The 13,655-nt window shown below is 44.1% G+C and overlaps 1 long non-coding RNA gene across 1 annotated transcript; it reads right to left on the reverse strand.

The window, feature by feature from the left end:
- Nucleotides 1-266: 266 nt before the first annotated feature.
- On the reverse strand, nt 267-3,592 carry LOC308578301. The gene is made up of 2 exons (XR_014003869.1): nt 3,312-3,592; nt 267-478 (listed from the first exon to the last, which is right to left on the reverse strand). It is a non-coding gene; the product is annotated as an uncharacterized lncRNA (long non-coding RNA).
- Between the last annotated feature and the right edge of the window lie 10,063 nt (nt 3,593-13,655).

Consider the following 13,655-nt stretch of genomic DNA (forward strand, 5'->3'; position numbering starts at 1 on the left):
AGCACTTTATGTACAACGACTGAAATAATCGAACATCTGGATTATTCCACTAGCATTAGCAATACTCTGTTGCCTCAAAAACTGGTAAACTCTGAGAGTACATTGGCCAACAATTGACTAAGAGTAAATCACTGTAAAACAATTAAACTTCTCTCATGGAATGTAACAGGGTGGATGAACAAGATCCAAGACAGTGATTTCTGTTCTTATCTACAAACACATGATATCATCTTTGTAGGAATGAAAAATCACAGGAGACGAGAGAGGCAGGTGTAACATGAGGCGTCTGTCTGGGCGGACCCTGAGAGCCTCTTTTATTGAATATTACAAGCATTGCCGCAGGTGTGCTTGTCGCTGATTGGTTGATACATAAGCATAAGGTGGGAATTACATGTGAGAGGTGGGGATTACATGTGATCATTTATCATCGATGGAGTAAAGGCTGGGAATCGAAGCTGGAACTAGACAGGCATGAAGCCTCCTAATTAAATTATAACTAGAGATTAATATGGCACAAACAATATAACAATCAGGTTCTGTAGATGTGGTCAGCTAGGCATGGAGAGCAGATACAGTTTGTTTTCCATGAGCTTAGGATGTCTGTTACTAATGATTGATCATAGCATGTAACAATGTAACAATCAGGTTCTGTAGATGTGGTCAGCTAGGCATGAAAAGCAGGTTCGTACAGTGTGTGCAAAAGCAGGGAAAAGCCTACAAGCAAAACTTCTCAGAAAGCATGAGAAAAGAGGAGCAAGGCTTCCCCAAAATGGAGCAGTTTTGTGCAGAAAGAGACTAACAGTTATGTGCAGAAAGAAGACTTCCCTTTACATCTTTCTTCAAGAAACCTGGGCAAAAGAGGGCACTATGGTTGAACTACAGGGTTTTACAAGTTACACTCAACCAGCTCTTAAAACTGTAAAGTATGGAAGGCCTAGTGGGGGGCTGGCGGTGCTGGTGTCAACCTCTCTTAATGTATCAATTCAACAGTGTCCCTCGTTGACCACCCCTAATTTTTTAGTGTTGTCCCTTTCTGATAGTCTTCTGGGAAATACTTATTGCATCTGTGTGTACATACCTCCAGTAAAGTCTTCTGGGGAACTGAGATCATATTGGGATAAACTTGACCAACTACTCGAAAGTATAGACTCTGTGACACCTAACCCTCGGCTTGTCTTGGGAGGTGACTTCAATGCCCGGATCAGCCTTGTTTCCCCACAAAATACAATATTATCTGGTCTAAACTTGGAGGACGAACCTGAAATCTGTCAGAGGGCAGCAATGGACACCACCTCTAATCACGCTGGGAAATATATTTGTGAACTTATAATAAAGCATAACCTTTTGTTATGCAATGGGCACGGTCAAGGGGATCAAGAGGGTTATTTTACTTTTATCTCCCCCAGAGGATTTACTAGCACCATAGATTATATCCTAACATCTAATAATGTGCCAGTTAACCGAGATACCTTCTATCATCCTGGAGAAGAGTGACTAATCCTAGAGAAGAGTGACTAGTGGGGTGCCACAGGGTTCTGTCTTGGGCCCGGTCTTATTCAACATCTTTATCAACGGCTTGGATGATGGACTCAAGGGCATCCTGATCAAATTTGCAGATGACACCAAACTGGGAGGGGTGGCTAACACCCCAGAGGACAGGATCACACTTCAAAACGACCTTGACAGATTAGAGAACTGGGCAAAAACAAACAAGATGAATTTTAACAGGGAGAAATGTAAAGTATTGCACTTGGGCAAAAAAAAATGAGAGGCACAAATACAAGATGGGTGACACCTGGCTTGAGAGCAGTACATGTGAAAAGGATCTAGGAGTCTTGGTTGACCACAAACTTGACATGAGCCAACAGTGTGACGCGGCAGCTAAAAAAGCCAATGCAATTCTGGGCTGCATCAATAGGAGTACAGTGGTACCTCGCAAGACGAACGCCTCGCAAGACGGAAAACCCGCTAGACGAAAGGGTTTTCCGTTTTGGAGGCGCTTCGCAAGACGAATTTCCCTATGGGCTTGCTTCGCAAGACGACAGCCCATAGGGAAATATCCGGGACAGCCTCCTCCCGCCGCCGCCGGGCTTCGGAACGCTGCTCCGAAGCCGGGCGGGGGGGCGGGAACACCTTCTGAAGGCGGGCGGGGGGCAAAAGTCTTTGTCCCCCCTGCCTGCCTTCCCAGGGGCTTTTAAATCACCCCAGACAGCGGAGAAGTCCTCCGCTGTCCCGGGGCGATTTTAAAATGCCGCCCGCCAGCATTTTAAGATCGCCCGGACAGCCGAGAAGTCCTCCGCTGTCCCGGGGTTTTTTAAAATGCTGGGGGTGGGAAGAAAAGCCCTTGTCCCCCCCCCCAGCCTTCAGAAGAGGTCCGGGGACAGACTGTCCCCGGACCTGGTCTGAAGGCGGTTTCCCTAGGAATGCATTAATTGATTTTCAATGCATTCCTATGGGAAACCATGCATCGCAAGACGAAAAACTCGCAAGACGAAGAGACTTGCGGAACGAATTAATTTCGTCTTGCGAGGCACCACTGTATAGCATCTAGATCAAGGGAAGTAATAGTGCCACTGTATTCTGCTCTGGTCAGACCTCACCTGGAGTACTGTTTCCAGTTCTGGGCACCACAGTTCAAGAAGGACACTGACAAACTGGAACGTGTCCAGAGGAGGGCAACCAAAATGGTCAAAGGCCTGGAAACAATGCCTTATGAGGAATGGCTAAGGGAGCTGGGCATGTTTAGCCTGGAGAAGAGGAGGTTAAGGGGTGATATGATAGCCGTGTTCAAATATATAAAAGGATGTCATATAGCGGAGGGAGAAAGGTTGTTTTCTGCTGCTCCAGAGAAGCGGACACGGAGCAATGGATCCAAACTACAAGAAAGAAGATTCCACCTAAACATTAGGAAGAACTTCCTGACAGTAAGAGCTGTTTGACAGTGGAATTTGCTGCCAAGGAGTGTGGTGGAGTCTCCTACTTTGGAGGTCTTTAAGCAGAGGCTTGACAACCATATGTCAGGAGTGCTCTGATGGTGTTTCCTGCTTGGCAGGGTGTTGGAATGAAACCACGACAGACGAGTAGCAGGTGTCATCAGAGAGGCGTCTGCCGGGGCGAGCCCCGGGAACTCTCTTTTATTGAATATTACAAACATTGCCACAGGTGTGCTTGTGGCTGATTGGTTGATACAAACACAAAGCAACTTGTTGCTGATTGGTTAACATAAGTACAAGGCGGGAATTACATGTGAACATTAATCACCGATAGATTAAAGGCTGGGAAACGAAAGTGGAACTAGACAGGCATGAAACCTCCTAATTAAATTATAACTAAAGATTGATATAGCATGACTAAAACAATTACTAATGATTGATCATAACATGAAAGAATATAATAATTGAATTCCGTAGATGTGGTCAGCTGTGCATTAAGTACAGGTCATAGTGTTTTTCATGAACTTAGCAATGAGGGAATGTCTTGGTATTTAGAACAGGTTTGCACAGTGTGTGCAGAAGCAGGGAAAAGCTTATAAACGAGACTTCCCAGAATGCCAGAGAAAAGAAGCAAGACTTCCCATAATGCCACAGTTATGTGCAGAAGCAGTTCCCTTCAGCAGGGGGTTGGACTCGATGGCCCTTGTGGTCTATTCCAACTCTATGATTCTATGATTCTATGATAATTCCCAGAGCTGAAAGTGACCACTTTCCACTTGAGTTATCTCTGACATCATTCTTTTCTCCTGCCTTTCCTAAATTATTGGATGAAACAGAATATCTGATACTTGGAAATAGAAGGTTAAAATGGAATGCACAGGTCCAAGAAAAAATGATTCAGATCCTGGATTCCCATGAATTTGCTTTATTAAAGGGGGAAATGTTGTTAGAAACAGGAAACATAATTGGACTTTATGAGAATATAATCAACCGAATGCGCCCACTGACGACCACAGATAATGTGATAAAAAAAAAAGTTTAAGAGACAGACTTGGTTTGATAAGGAATGTCAGAATAGCAACAAATACCTAGCTAGGGTACTTAGAAAATTGAAGTTAAAACAAGATAAGCACAATCTTGCTCTACAAGCTGAGGTAGCCCAGTTACGAAACAATTATAAATTATTACTCAAAAGCAAGTAACAAATATATTATGAACAACAGTGGAAAGAATTGGGAGATGCAGCACTTCAAAAGGACTCATGGAAATTTTGGCATCTGGTTGCCCAAGGCACAAATGGGCTGGGCTACTCGTTAGAAGCATCTGTCCAAGGAAAGGATTGGGTGACATATTTTACAGAAATATATGGCCCCTGTCCTGACCCACCCCCACAAGTTTACTATACTCAATTATCAGAACTGACAGAATGGCCAGACGTCACGCCCAATCAGATTAAGAGGCTAATCGAAAGCCAACTAGCTAATAAAGCTCCAGGAGAAGACATGATCCCAATGGAGATCTATAAGATAATACCTGATTTCTGGTCACCCATTTTTGCAAAATTGTTTTCATACATTAACAGCTCAGGTCGCATACCTGAAGGGTGGAAGTTGAGTATAATTGCCCCAATATATAAAAAGGGTGATAAGAAAAACCCTGCCAATTATAGACCCATTAGTTTGTTAGATGTAGCCTCCAAACTATATGCCAGGCTCCTTCTTGGGAGACTAGAAGAATGGGCAGATACAAATAAGGAAAGTCCCTTCCAACAGCCCTTTGCAGCCTTTGTGCCTTTTTACTGCTCTGGCTTGCTTCCCTTTGCCTTTGAAGCTAACGAGCTCATAAATCAGCCCCAGAAAGTAGTCACGTCTTGTTGCTAGGCAACGGCAGTTATCAGCTCTCCCCCGGAATGCTTGGTATGTGGCCTTCTCTCCGCTCTGTTTTAATCCAAAAAGAGGAGCCCTTCAGTGAACCGAAGAATTTTCAATCCGCGTTCACCATACAGCCATAAATCAGCAATCATCAGGGGTCCGTGGAACGTAGCAAAACAGCAAACACGTCTCCACCAGCTGTCCTTAGTCGTTACTTTGTAGCCACCATCCACGTGCTACCATTTTCTTGCAGAGGATGTATACAATCCAGCAACCATCCTCTGCTACCATATGTTGGAAAAACAAGTCCCCTCCGGAGAGGCTGGCCCCTCTCCCTGCTCTCGGAGCTTGTTTACCGGTGATCTTCCTCTGGCTGACATCCCGGACAGACCAGGGAGATCTTGATAGGCGACATTTCCCAGCGTGGAAAATGCACACCCCCTCCCTCCTTGCATACCGGCAAGAGAAAGGAGATAGTCAGAAATCCTTTTACATCTTGTTTATTTCTGACTGATGTAACTCTACAAAAAACATGTCTGAACAGTTCAGTGTTCAGCAAGCAAGTGACTAAGACTTCCTTCACATACGCAACAGGAAGGTCTCATATTACACACTTCACAAAGCTTTGAGAAGCCTGTGAACTTCCGGGAAGATTCTTTCCCACAGCTAGTCACATCATGTGATGTCTTCACCAAGCTGCCAGTTTGCAGCTGCGTTGCTCTCATATCGTAACACCGCGTCGCTCTAGCGGTTTCCCCGACCTTCAAAGCACCGGTGCTATTTCAGGCAAAAGAGCTCACCCTTCCAGCAGAACGGGCAGTCTGCTAGAGCCCTCCCCAATGTTACTCCGTCCCTCTGGATTTCACAACATGCGTCTTTGAAAAGAACATAAAACCCAGAATTCACCAAACAAGAGACAGACATCAGGTTGCTCTGCAGCGAGGGAATGGACAGTACATTGTCCAGCTGCGTGTGCAGACAGGGTACGAAGACAGATCCCTCCGATTTCACGTTGGACTTCCTCCCGTCTGCCAACACGACCTGTTTTCGTGGCGAAGAGGCCTTCTTGGCAAAAAACACCTTTGAAGCAGTCAGTTGTCTGGAACTGCCTGAACTGATGACCCAAATGATTTGCTGCTCATCTTCAGAACTCTCGTCCACTGCAGTCACGAGGTGCACCGTCTGCTTCCTCTTGCTTCTTTTGCTGCTGTTGACGGTGCAAATGACCTTCGGAAGCAGCCCCCTCCAGACAGGACTTCCACAGATGCTTAGTCGAACAGCACTTGTAACAAATCTGGTGGCCACCAACAAGAAACATCTGACCTTTGTAACTGCCAACAAGGGTTTTGCCACCAAGTGCTAAGTCATCTTTTGCAAAGGGATCAAATTCTTATTTCACTCATTATAATGCACATCAATCTCTGACTTTTGTCTTCTGGGTTTCTGGGGGTTTTCCTGTTGTTATTGTGTCTCTCACAGCTACAATAAACCTACCATTAAAATTATGGACTGGTCATTTCTTTGTCAGAGGGCAAACGGGCAAATTTAGCAGGGGATCAAATACTTTCCCCCCTCACTGTATATGCTGCTATCAATTTTAGATCTTGCTGGCTATTAGACACTAGAAAACAACTAGATAGCTAGGAAAGCATATTGCAGAATTACAGCTGGATATGTGTTTCTCCTTCTGAGCTTTGAAGAACAGGGTCAGACCAAGTGACACAAAGGGTGGGTTCTTGTGGCCAAGCAGCTGCTTTGCTTCTCTCCCAAAGGTGAGGGAAGATGTGGAGCAAAGTAAGAGCAGCACCAGCTGCTTTCCAGGGGAAACCCTGCCAGGTGGGTGGGGTATACATCGTCATCATCACCATCATATTATTCCCACTCCAACCAAGGGGAGGAAAGATTGCTGACTCAGAGATGCTCTATTTTCAAGGTCGGGACACAACAGAGCCATGGCACAAATCCCAAAGTGACTCTCATCCCCAGTTGAAATGGGGCCTCTCACCCACAAAAGAAATAACCTTATGAAGTAAACTTCAAAATGGAATTGTATCCACTTTAATTCAAGTGGTGCCAGAACCCTGTTGCTACAAACCATGCAGGAACAGAAAAGATGGATCTAGGGGAGCAGTACCAGTGTGGTTGCACCGGACACGAGAGTTTCTAGCATGCTGCAGCAGGCACAACAACTATGACAGCCAATGGAAGGCAAGATGTGTGGGGCACCAGATTTTGACATCACGCAGGGTGCCACGGAAATTTGAGATGCCAAGGTCCACCACTGGGAACAGTCTTAGGGGCTCTGACTATCAACAAAGATGAGGTACTACCCAGTACTAAAGACTGCTCCACCATGGAACCACTACAGTATTTTCCATGCTACTGATCTGGGGCTACAGTCCCCATCATTCTCAGTCCTCAGCTTGCCAGAAGATCTCACACAGTACTTGTGAGCCTTTGTTTACATTGCTTGGCACAAAAACCACAAGAACATAAGAGCCTTGCTGGATCAGACCAGAGACCCATCTAGTCCAGCATCTTGTTCTCACAGTAGCCAGCTGAATGCCCCTGTGGAAAGAACACAACCAGGACCTAACAGCAAAAGCATTCTCTCCAATTCTGATTTCCAGCAACTGGTATTTGGAGGCATGTTTTTTAAGAGGTGTAGTACCATTGGCGACTTTTGCTCTCAGATGCTCCCCGTCAGATAAAGCACCTCCCACAAACTGCTGAATCATTTGGGAAATGCAGTTAAAAGGTCAAGAGCTACGTTGAAAAGCTCATTTGGCACAACATCATATTTTGCATTGGGAACAATATTTTTGTGAGCCATTAACACCATTTTAAAACTCTGGTGAACCCTCAATCCTATTTTGGTACCTAATTGTGACTACAGAGCTAACCTGGGTCATTTTTGAAAAGCTAATTGCAGCTGCTCAACATGCTAACCCTTTCAAGATTTCTGCATGTCAGAGTTTCAGGTCTGATCGCCATGGAATTTGGCTGCTTTCCCAGAGCACCGGACCCCAATCATGCATTTATTCAGGGATGATATGGGGGTAATTATCCCTGCCAACACCCCCCCCCCCGGGTTGTCCGATAACCGATAACTACAGAATGCGGGGACAGAGACACTGGGTGCTGAGCATTGCACAAATTGGAAACTCTCCAGAGCCATCGCCATGAGCAGGAGGATCCCTGTTCTTTAAAAATATTTGAATTCAGACTCTGAAACAGGCATGTTCTGGAAAGAAGGAGACAAAAAAAGACCTGCTAAATAATTCAGTCGCTGAGTGCCAAGGCTTGGATCGGAGAAGGACTTTTGTCGTTTTGCTACAGTTTATGTGAGGTGAGCGACTGTTTCTTTCCTATACTTGCTAATTCATGATTTGGCAAGCCTCACTTAGAAAGATCTAATTAATCAAATGGAATGCAGGAGGAACTGTGTAAAAATATGAGAATCTGATGCTTCATGGCGCAGTCCTCTGTGGAGGGCTCTAATTAGAACTGGCAAAAACAAGATTGATGTGCTTCCAGTTTGGGACAATAAAATGGCAAACTGTGACACAGTTGAAAAAGAAAGGAGCCTAAGGGGCGGAAGACAGCTGGTAGATTACAATTGGGGTATATTTCACACAAAAACTGCATCTGCTTGTATGGATTTGTGTCGTATATGGATGAAGGTGAATCTATAAAGTGAAGGTGAATCTCTGGTCCTTGCGAGCTTTCCCTAGGGAGGGCAAGCTTGGATTTTAGAGGAACCAAATAATTATTAACTCTGGAATATACTCGATGGCATTGCCTTCTACAGAAGATTCTTATCTGGATCCGGGGAACATCTGCTCATTAAGAGACTTTGAAAGACTACTTTGAATTTTATTAAAGGAAAGCTGGAAGACAGCCCAGAGTTTTAGAGATAAAAGCATGAAACGGTAACAACAAGAATAAAATTCCTCTTGCAAGCCAACATATATATGGATTTGTTAAACACGATTGAAAGTCGCATACCAGTGATTGTGATGCCGATAAAGGATTAAGATCGGAATTATGATCTTGGGAATAAATAACAGAGAAAAATGCAGGAACAAGAATAAAAGATTCTCTCCTTCCGGCCAGAACATGGGAAGTCCTTTTTAAATTATTTAATTTGGAATGTAGAATTGGCTTTATTATTTGTGCTATGATGTGGTATGATTTGACATGTTATTAATGAAAAATTAATAAAAATTGTTTTTTTAAAAAAAGAGCTTCAGGTTTTCTCCCTTCTGTCACCTGCCTTTTGGAAGTGGCATCTCTGATCCCACAGGACTGCTCCTCATTTCCAAAACCACCATCATTTGCTGAAACGCTGTGCCTCTGCTTTTCCAATCAACATAACAGCTGCTGGAATTCCAGTGTCAATACAATATTGGGACAGAACTGGAAGCTTTTAATATTAACATGCCTGTTGTGAAAACTTTAGAAAAACCTGTGTTTTCATGAACAAATAGTGCTTAAGTGTTCAGCAGAAGTGAATGCACATTATATAAAGTTATTTCCTTCCTTAGATCTAGGAGTATAGGGCAGGTTGTGCTATCATTTTTATCAAGCAAAATGCCCCCAAAAGAGAGTCTGTTGAAGGCTTCAATTAATCTGCTTGTCTTTTCTTTTCTCTGCACAGCTACAGCTGTCGCTTATTTTACCCTCCAAAACAGTATACACTTCAACACATTATATTGTGGTAGAGAATACCACACTGTTATCACTGTGTTTATCAAGTGAGTTTTTTGTATATCTCATGTTCTTCACCAAACCCTCCACTCAACTTGATCATTTTCCATCTTGCTCATCCCCCTCTCTTGAGCAGGTGGGCCTAGAGGCTTCTGGCTATTTTGGCATTTCTCTTGGGCTCTGTTTTAGTTTTATTTATTCATTTTGTGAAATGCAGAAATATTACTTTTCACAGCCTTTACTTGCCAGTGTTTTTCAAAATCAAAAGACATGATTTCGTGCTTTCTTTCCAGATTAGTTCCTGTTCTGGTTTTGGTAACCTAAAGCTCAACTTTAACTTTGGAGCTCAGGATGAGGTTGCTTCTGTTCTGACCCAAATATGACATCAGCAAATACTTTTAATAAATCCATGCTGAATACTATTTGCTCTATCCAAATCCATAGTTAAAGGAGTGGGGTAGGATTGATATGTGGAAAGTAATTGTGACATAAGTTTTCCCCTCCTTGACTTGGACATCATCAGCCTCCCTGTTGGAAAGGGACTACTGGAAACAGAAAAACTTGCGAGGTGGTGGTATTTAGGAGCTAGATAACCCTAAATATTGGTGGGGAGGAGGGGAGAACTCAACATGGGGATGCCATTTTGACATGCATAATATATAGTTCAGAACCTAAACACTATGGTGAAAGGGTTCTTCTCTGATGCTCACATAGAAAATCCCCCATTTGCTTTTCAGTCTTTTAAATTATGGAATATGTGTTTCTTACCATTGTCTTTTTTTGTCACATTTACTTCCCTACACCCCCCTGACAGGTCACATTAGGAAAAGTGTTAAAAGTCATAGTGATAATGCGGAGCCTCTTCATTTACCGAACAATTGTCAAGGGGTATCATGAAAATGTATACACGGACGATGGCAAGGTAAGTGTCTCTTCCATATTTCCCTTTGCTATGGATGTTTATATGGAACTTGGTGCTCAGACATTTACAGAAGAGCAAGTCTCTACAACTGATGCATCTCTGGCCCAAGAAGCTGTCCTAATGTTATTTATGTAAAGCATCCCACTTTTAATTTTAGATAACTTATCTACTGATTTACTATATCCTCAGCCCTTAGACCAGGTGTGAGGACCCTTGGCACCCCAGATGTTGCTGGATGGCAAGTATCACAATCCTTGGCCATTACCCATGCTTGCTAAAGCTGATGGGAGTTATCATTAAGCAGCTTCTGAATGGCCAAAGGTTCTCCACACTTGCCTTAGGCCCATGTTGCATCATTATTAGTATCTACTATTGCTGGGGCACACCAGTTGTGCAGGCTTTGGATTTCTCCACCACCACCCCCCAAGCCACCAGGAAATTGTACACAAATTTTCCATTCAAGAAGAAGAATCTCTTTCTGATGAGAAATTGGGGGCTTGTCCCAAGTTGGTTTAATCTGATGGCAGCCACAGCATTCTGAATGGCAGCTATTAAGGAAGTGCAACCTGCTTCCATGGGAGATCTGCTTCATGGGGGGGAAATCACCTGGCTTGAACCCCTAATTTGTATTGACTGCATGCACTCCATATGGCTTTCTGTGGCGCTTTAGAGGATGTTAATGGGACCTGACAGCCTTCAAGTTGGTTTCTTTCTCTCTTCAGAGTGGAATGGGCTCTTGCTGTCAGAGGTTCCCTCACTGAAAAGGGTAGATCAAGCAGGTACAGAGGCAGAGGGAAGAGAATGCCTCAGAGAGGAGGGAGAAGCGGGGAGTAGCAGGAATTTGACCTCTGTACAGAGAGGCACAGCGAACTGGAATGCAACTGACAGGCTCCAGTGAAGACAAAACAGAAGGAGAGGGGGAGATAGGAGGGGTGGAATCGCCCAGAAGCAGGAGACTTTTGAAGCTAGCCGAGAAGAAGGGGGCTGGAAGGAGGAAAAGGTGGGGGATTTCCTGCTGGGACAGGAAAGGGAGGAATCACCATGTTTCGGCAGCTGGATCATCATCAGAGGACTTACCAGAGCTCCTTGTAATGTAGTAATAAATCTGCAATAATTAACTGCCGGAGTTGTGTCGTGTGGGGGAAAGACACTTGCTGAGACATCCACCTAGGCTCACCTTTTTGCCAATAACAAGTACTAAGCACTCCTGAGGGACACGGGTGGCACTGTGGTCTAAACCACAGAGCCTAGGGCTTGCACATCAGAAGGTTGGTGGTTCGAATCCCCGCGACGGGGTGAGCTCCCGTTGCTCGGTCCCTGCTCCTGCCAACCTAGCAGTTCGAAAGCACATCAAAGTACAAGTAGATAAATAGGTACCGCTCTGGCGGGAAGGTAAACGGCATTTCTGTGCGCTGCTCTGGTTCTCCAGAAGCAGCTTAGTCATGCTGGCCACATGACCCAGAAAAACTGTCTGCGGACAAATGCCGGCTCCCTCGGCCTATAGAGTGCGCATCCCGAAAGTTGTCCGCGACTGGACCTAACGGTCAGGGGTCCCTTTACCTTTACCTTTAGGCACTCTTGTCTCTCACATTCTTCCCCCGCCCCTCTGGATCTCTCTCTCTCTCCTTATTACAAAACCCATTAAAAACATAAGGTTCATAATAACCAGACAAGCACTTGCGCTTCGAGGCCCCCAAGCCCTTCCCCTGAAAATAACTTCACACTGACACGTAATTTTAGTTTAAGTTATTGGGCAAAATTTAGGCCACAACGTTATTGATTTCAGCAAAGTTAGCGGTGTTGGCTTAGGCATTGGCAACAGACTATAACTGACTCCTGCCTCTCTGTCTGGAAGTCTGAAAGGGTAAACACCAAACGAGGGAACAACATTGATGAAGACCAACCAAAGCTCACCCCAGGGTTCCTGTGGTCCTGGCATGGCCCTAGCCCCTCAAGCGGACTTCGGATGAGATCCAGGACCCCCAGATTCCTTTACCGGAATACCCTTATTCATGGAAGAGATCCAAGATTTAGAACCTCAAAGCCAAAGTGAGAGCATTTGGGTCAAAATTAAGGGAGAGAAGAATAACAGTGACCTCATTGTGGGAGTTTACTATAGATCCCCAAGCCAAACGGAGGACATAGATGATGCCTTCCTGGAACAGATGGCCAAGCATGCAAAAGGAAGGGAGATAGTAGTAATGAGGGACTTCAATTACCCGGATATTTGTTGGATGTCAAACTCAGCCAAGAGCATAAGGTCAAACAGATTCCTCACTGGCCTTGCAGACAACTTCATTGTCCAGAAAGTGGGAGAAGCAACAAGAGGAACAGCCATTTTAGATCTGGTCCTAACCAATGTTGATGACCTGGTTAGTGGGGTAGAAGTGGAAGGATCATTAGGCGCGAGTGATCATGCTCTTCTGAAGTTTACTATACAGCGGAAAGGAGCAGCCAAGCATACTAGGACTCATTTTTTTTTTAATAAGTACAACAACAACAACAACAACAAATCCGTTTATTGTGAGGACCATGCCTGTACAAAAACATCGACACAACAATAGTAAAAAAAATATTAAAATCCATTAGATACTATGCCAACAAAACCTTCATCCCACAAAATAGAAAGAGAGGGAAAACAAGCAACGAGTTAAACAGACGATGAAGGGGTCTTTGCATTGTCATCCATAAATCTTTCCCTGGCTTTCATGGCCTTCATCACAAAAACCGCTAATGTGGCATCTGAATATAGACTGCATTTTTAATCAAGGCATATATTGGCTTATATCTTGATCAGGTTCCTAAATTAAATGGGCTTAGATTTTCAAATGTTATGCCAGGCAGAAGACCAACTGCCTAAGTACTTTGGCAAGATGTTTATCCTTCTGGAAAAGAGGGCCCCTTTGGTTTATTGGTTTATTAAGGTCATAAAAAGGCTGAGAAGCAGGTCACTAACCTTGCATGCTGTAGAGTACAACTAAGTTGTAAAAGTGGTAGGTAAACAGTAAAATAAAACCATGTGCCTTAAACTTGAGCTACAGGACAAAAGGCCAAGGGTACATGGAAAACAAAGGCAACTGGCTTGGCTGGGGAAAAAGAAGCTTCTTCCTATTTTATTTTGAGGCTGTAAACTGGTCCATCCTTTCCTTTGAGAAGGCTTATCCTTCTTAAAAGGCTACCTATGTTATGTACTAAATATTTGCTTAAATGTAATTATGC

Source organism: Podarcis bocagei (genome assembly GCF_964188305.1).
Source record: "Podarcis bocagei genome assembly, chromosome: W".
NCBI lineage: Eukaryota > Metazoa > Chordata > Lepidosauria > Squamata > Lacertidae > Podarcis > Podarcis bocagei.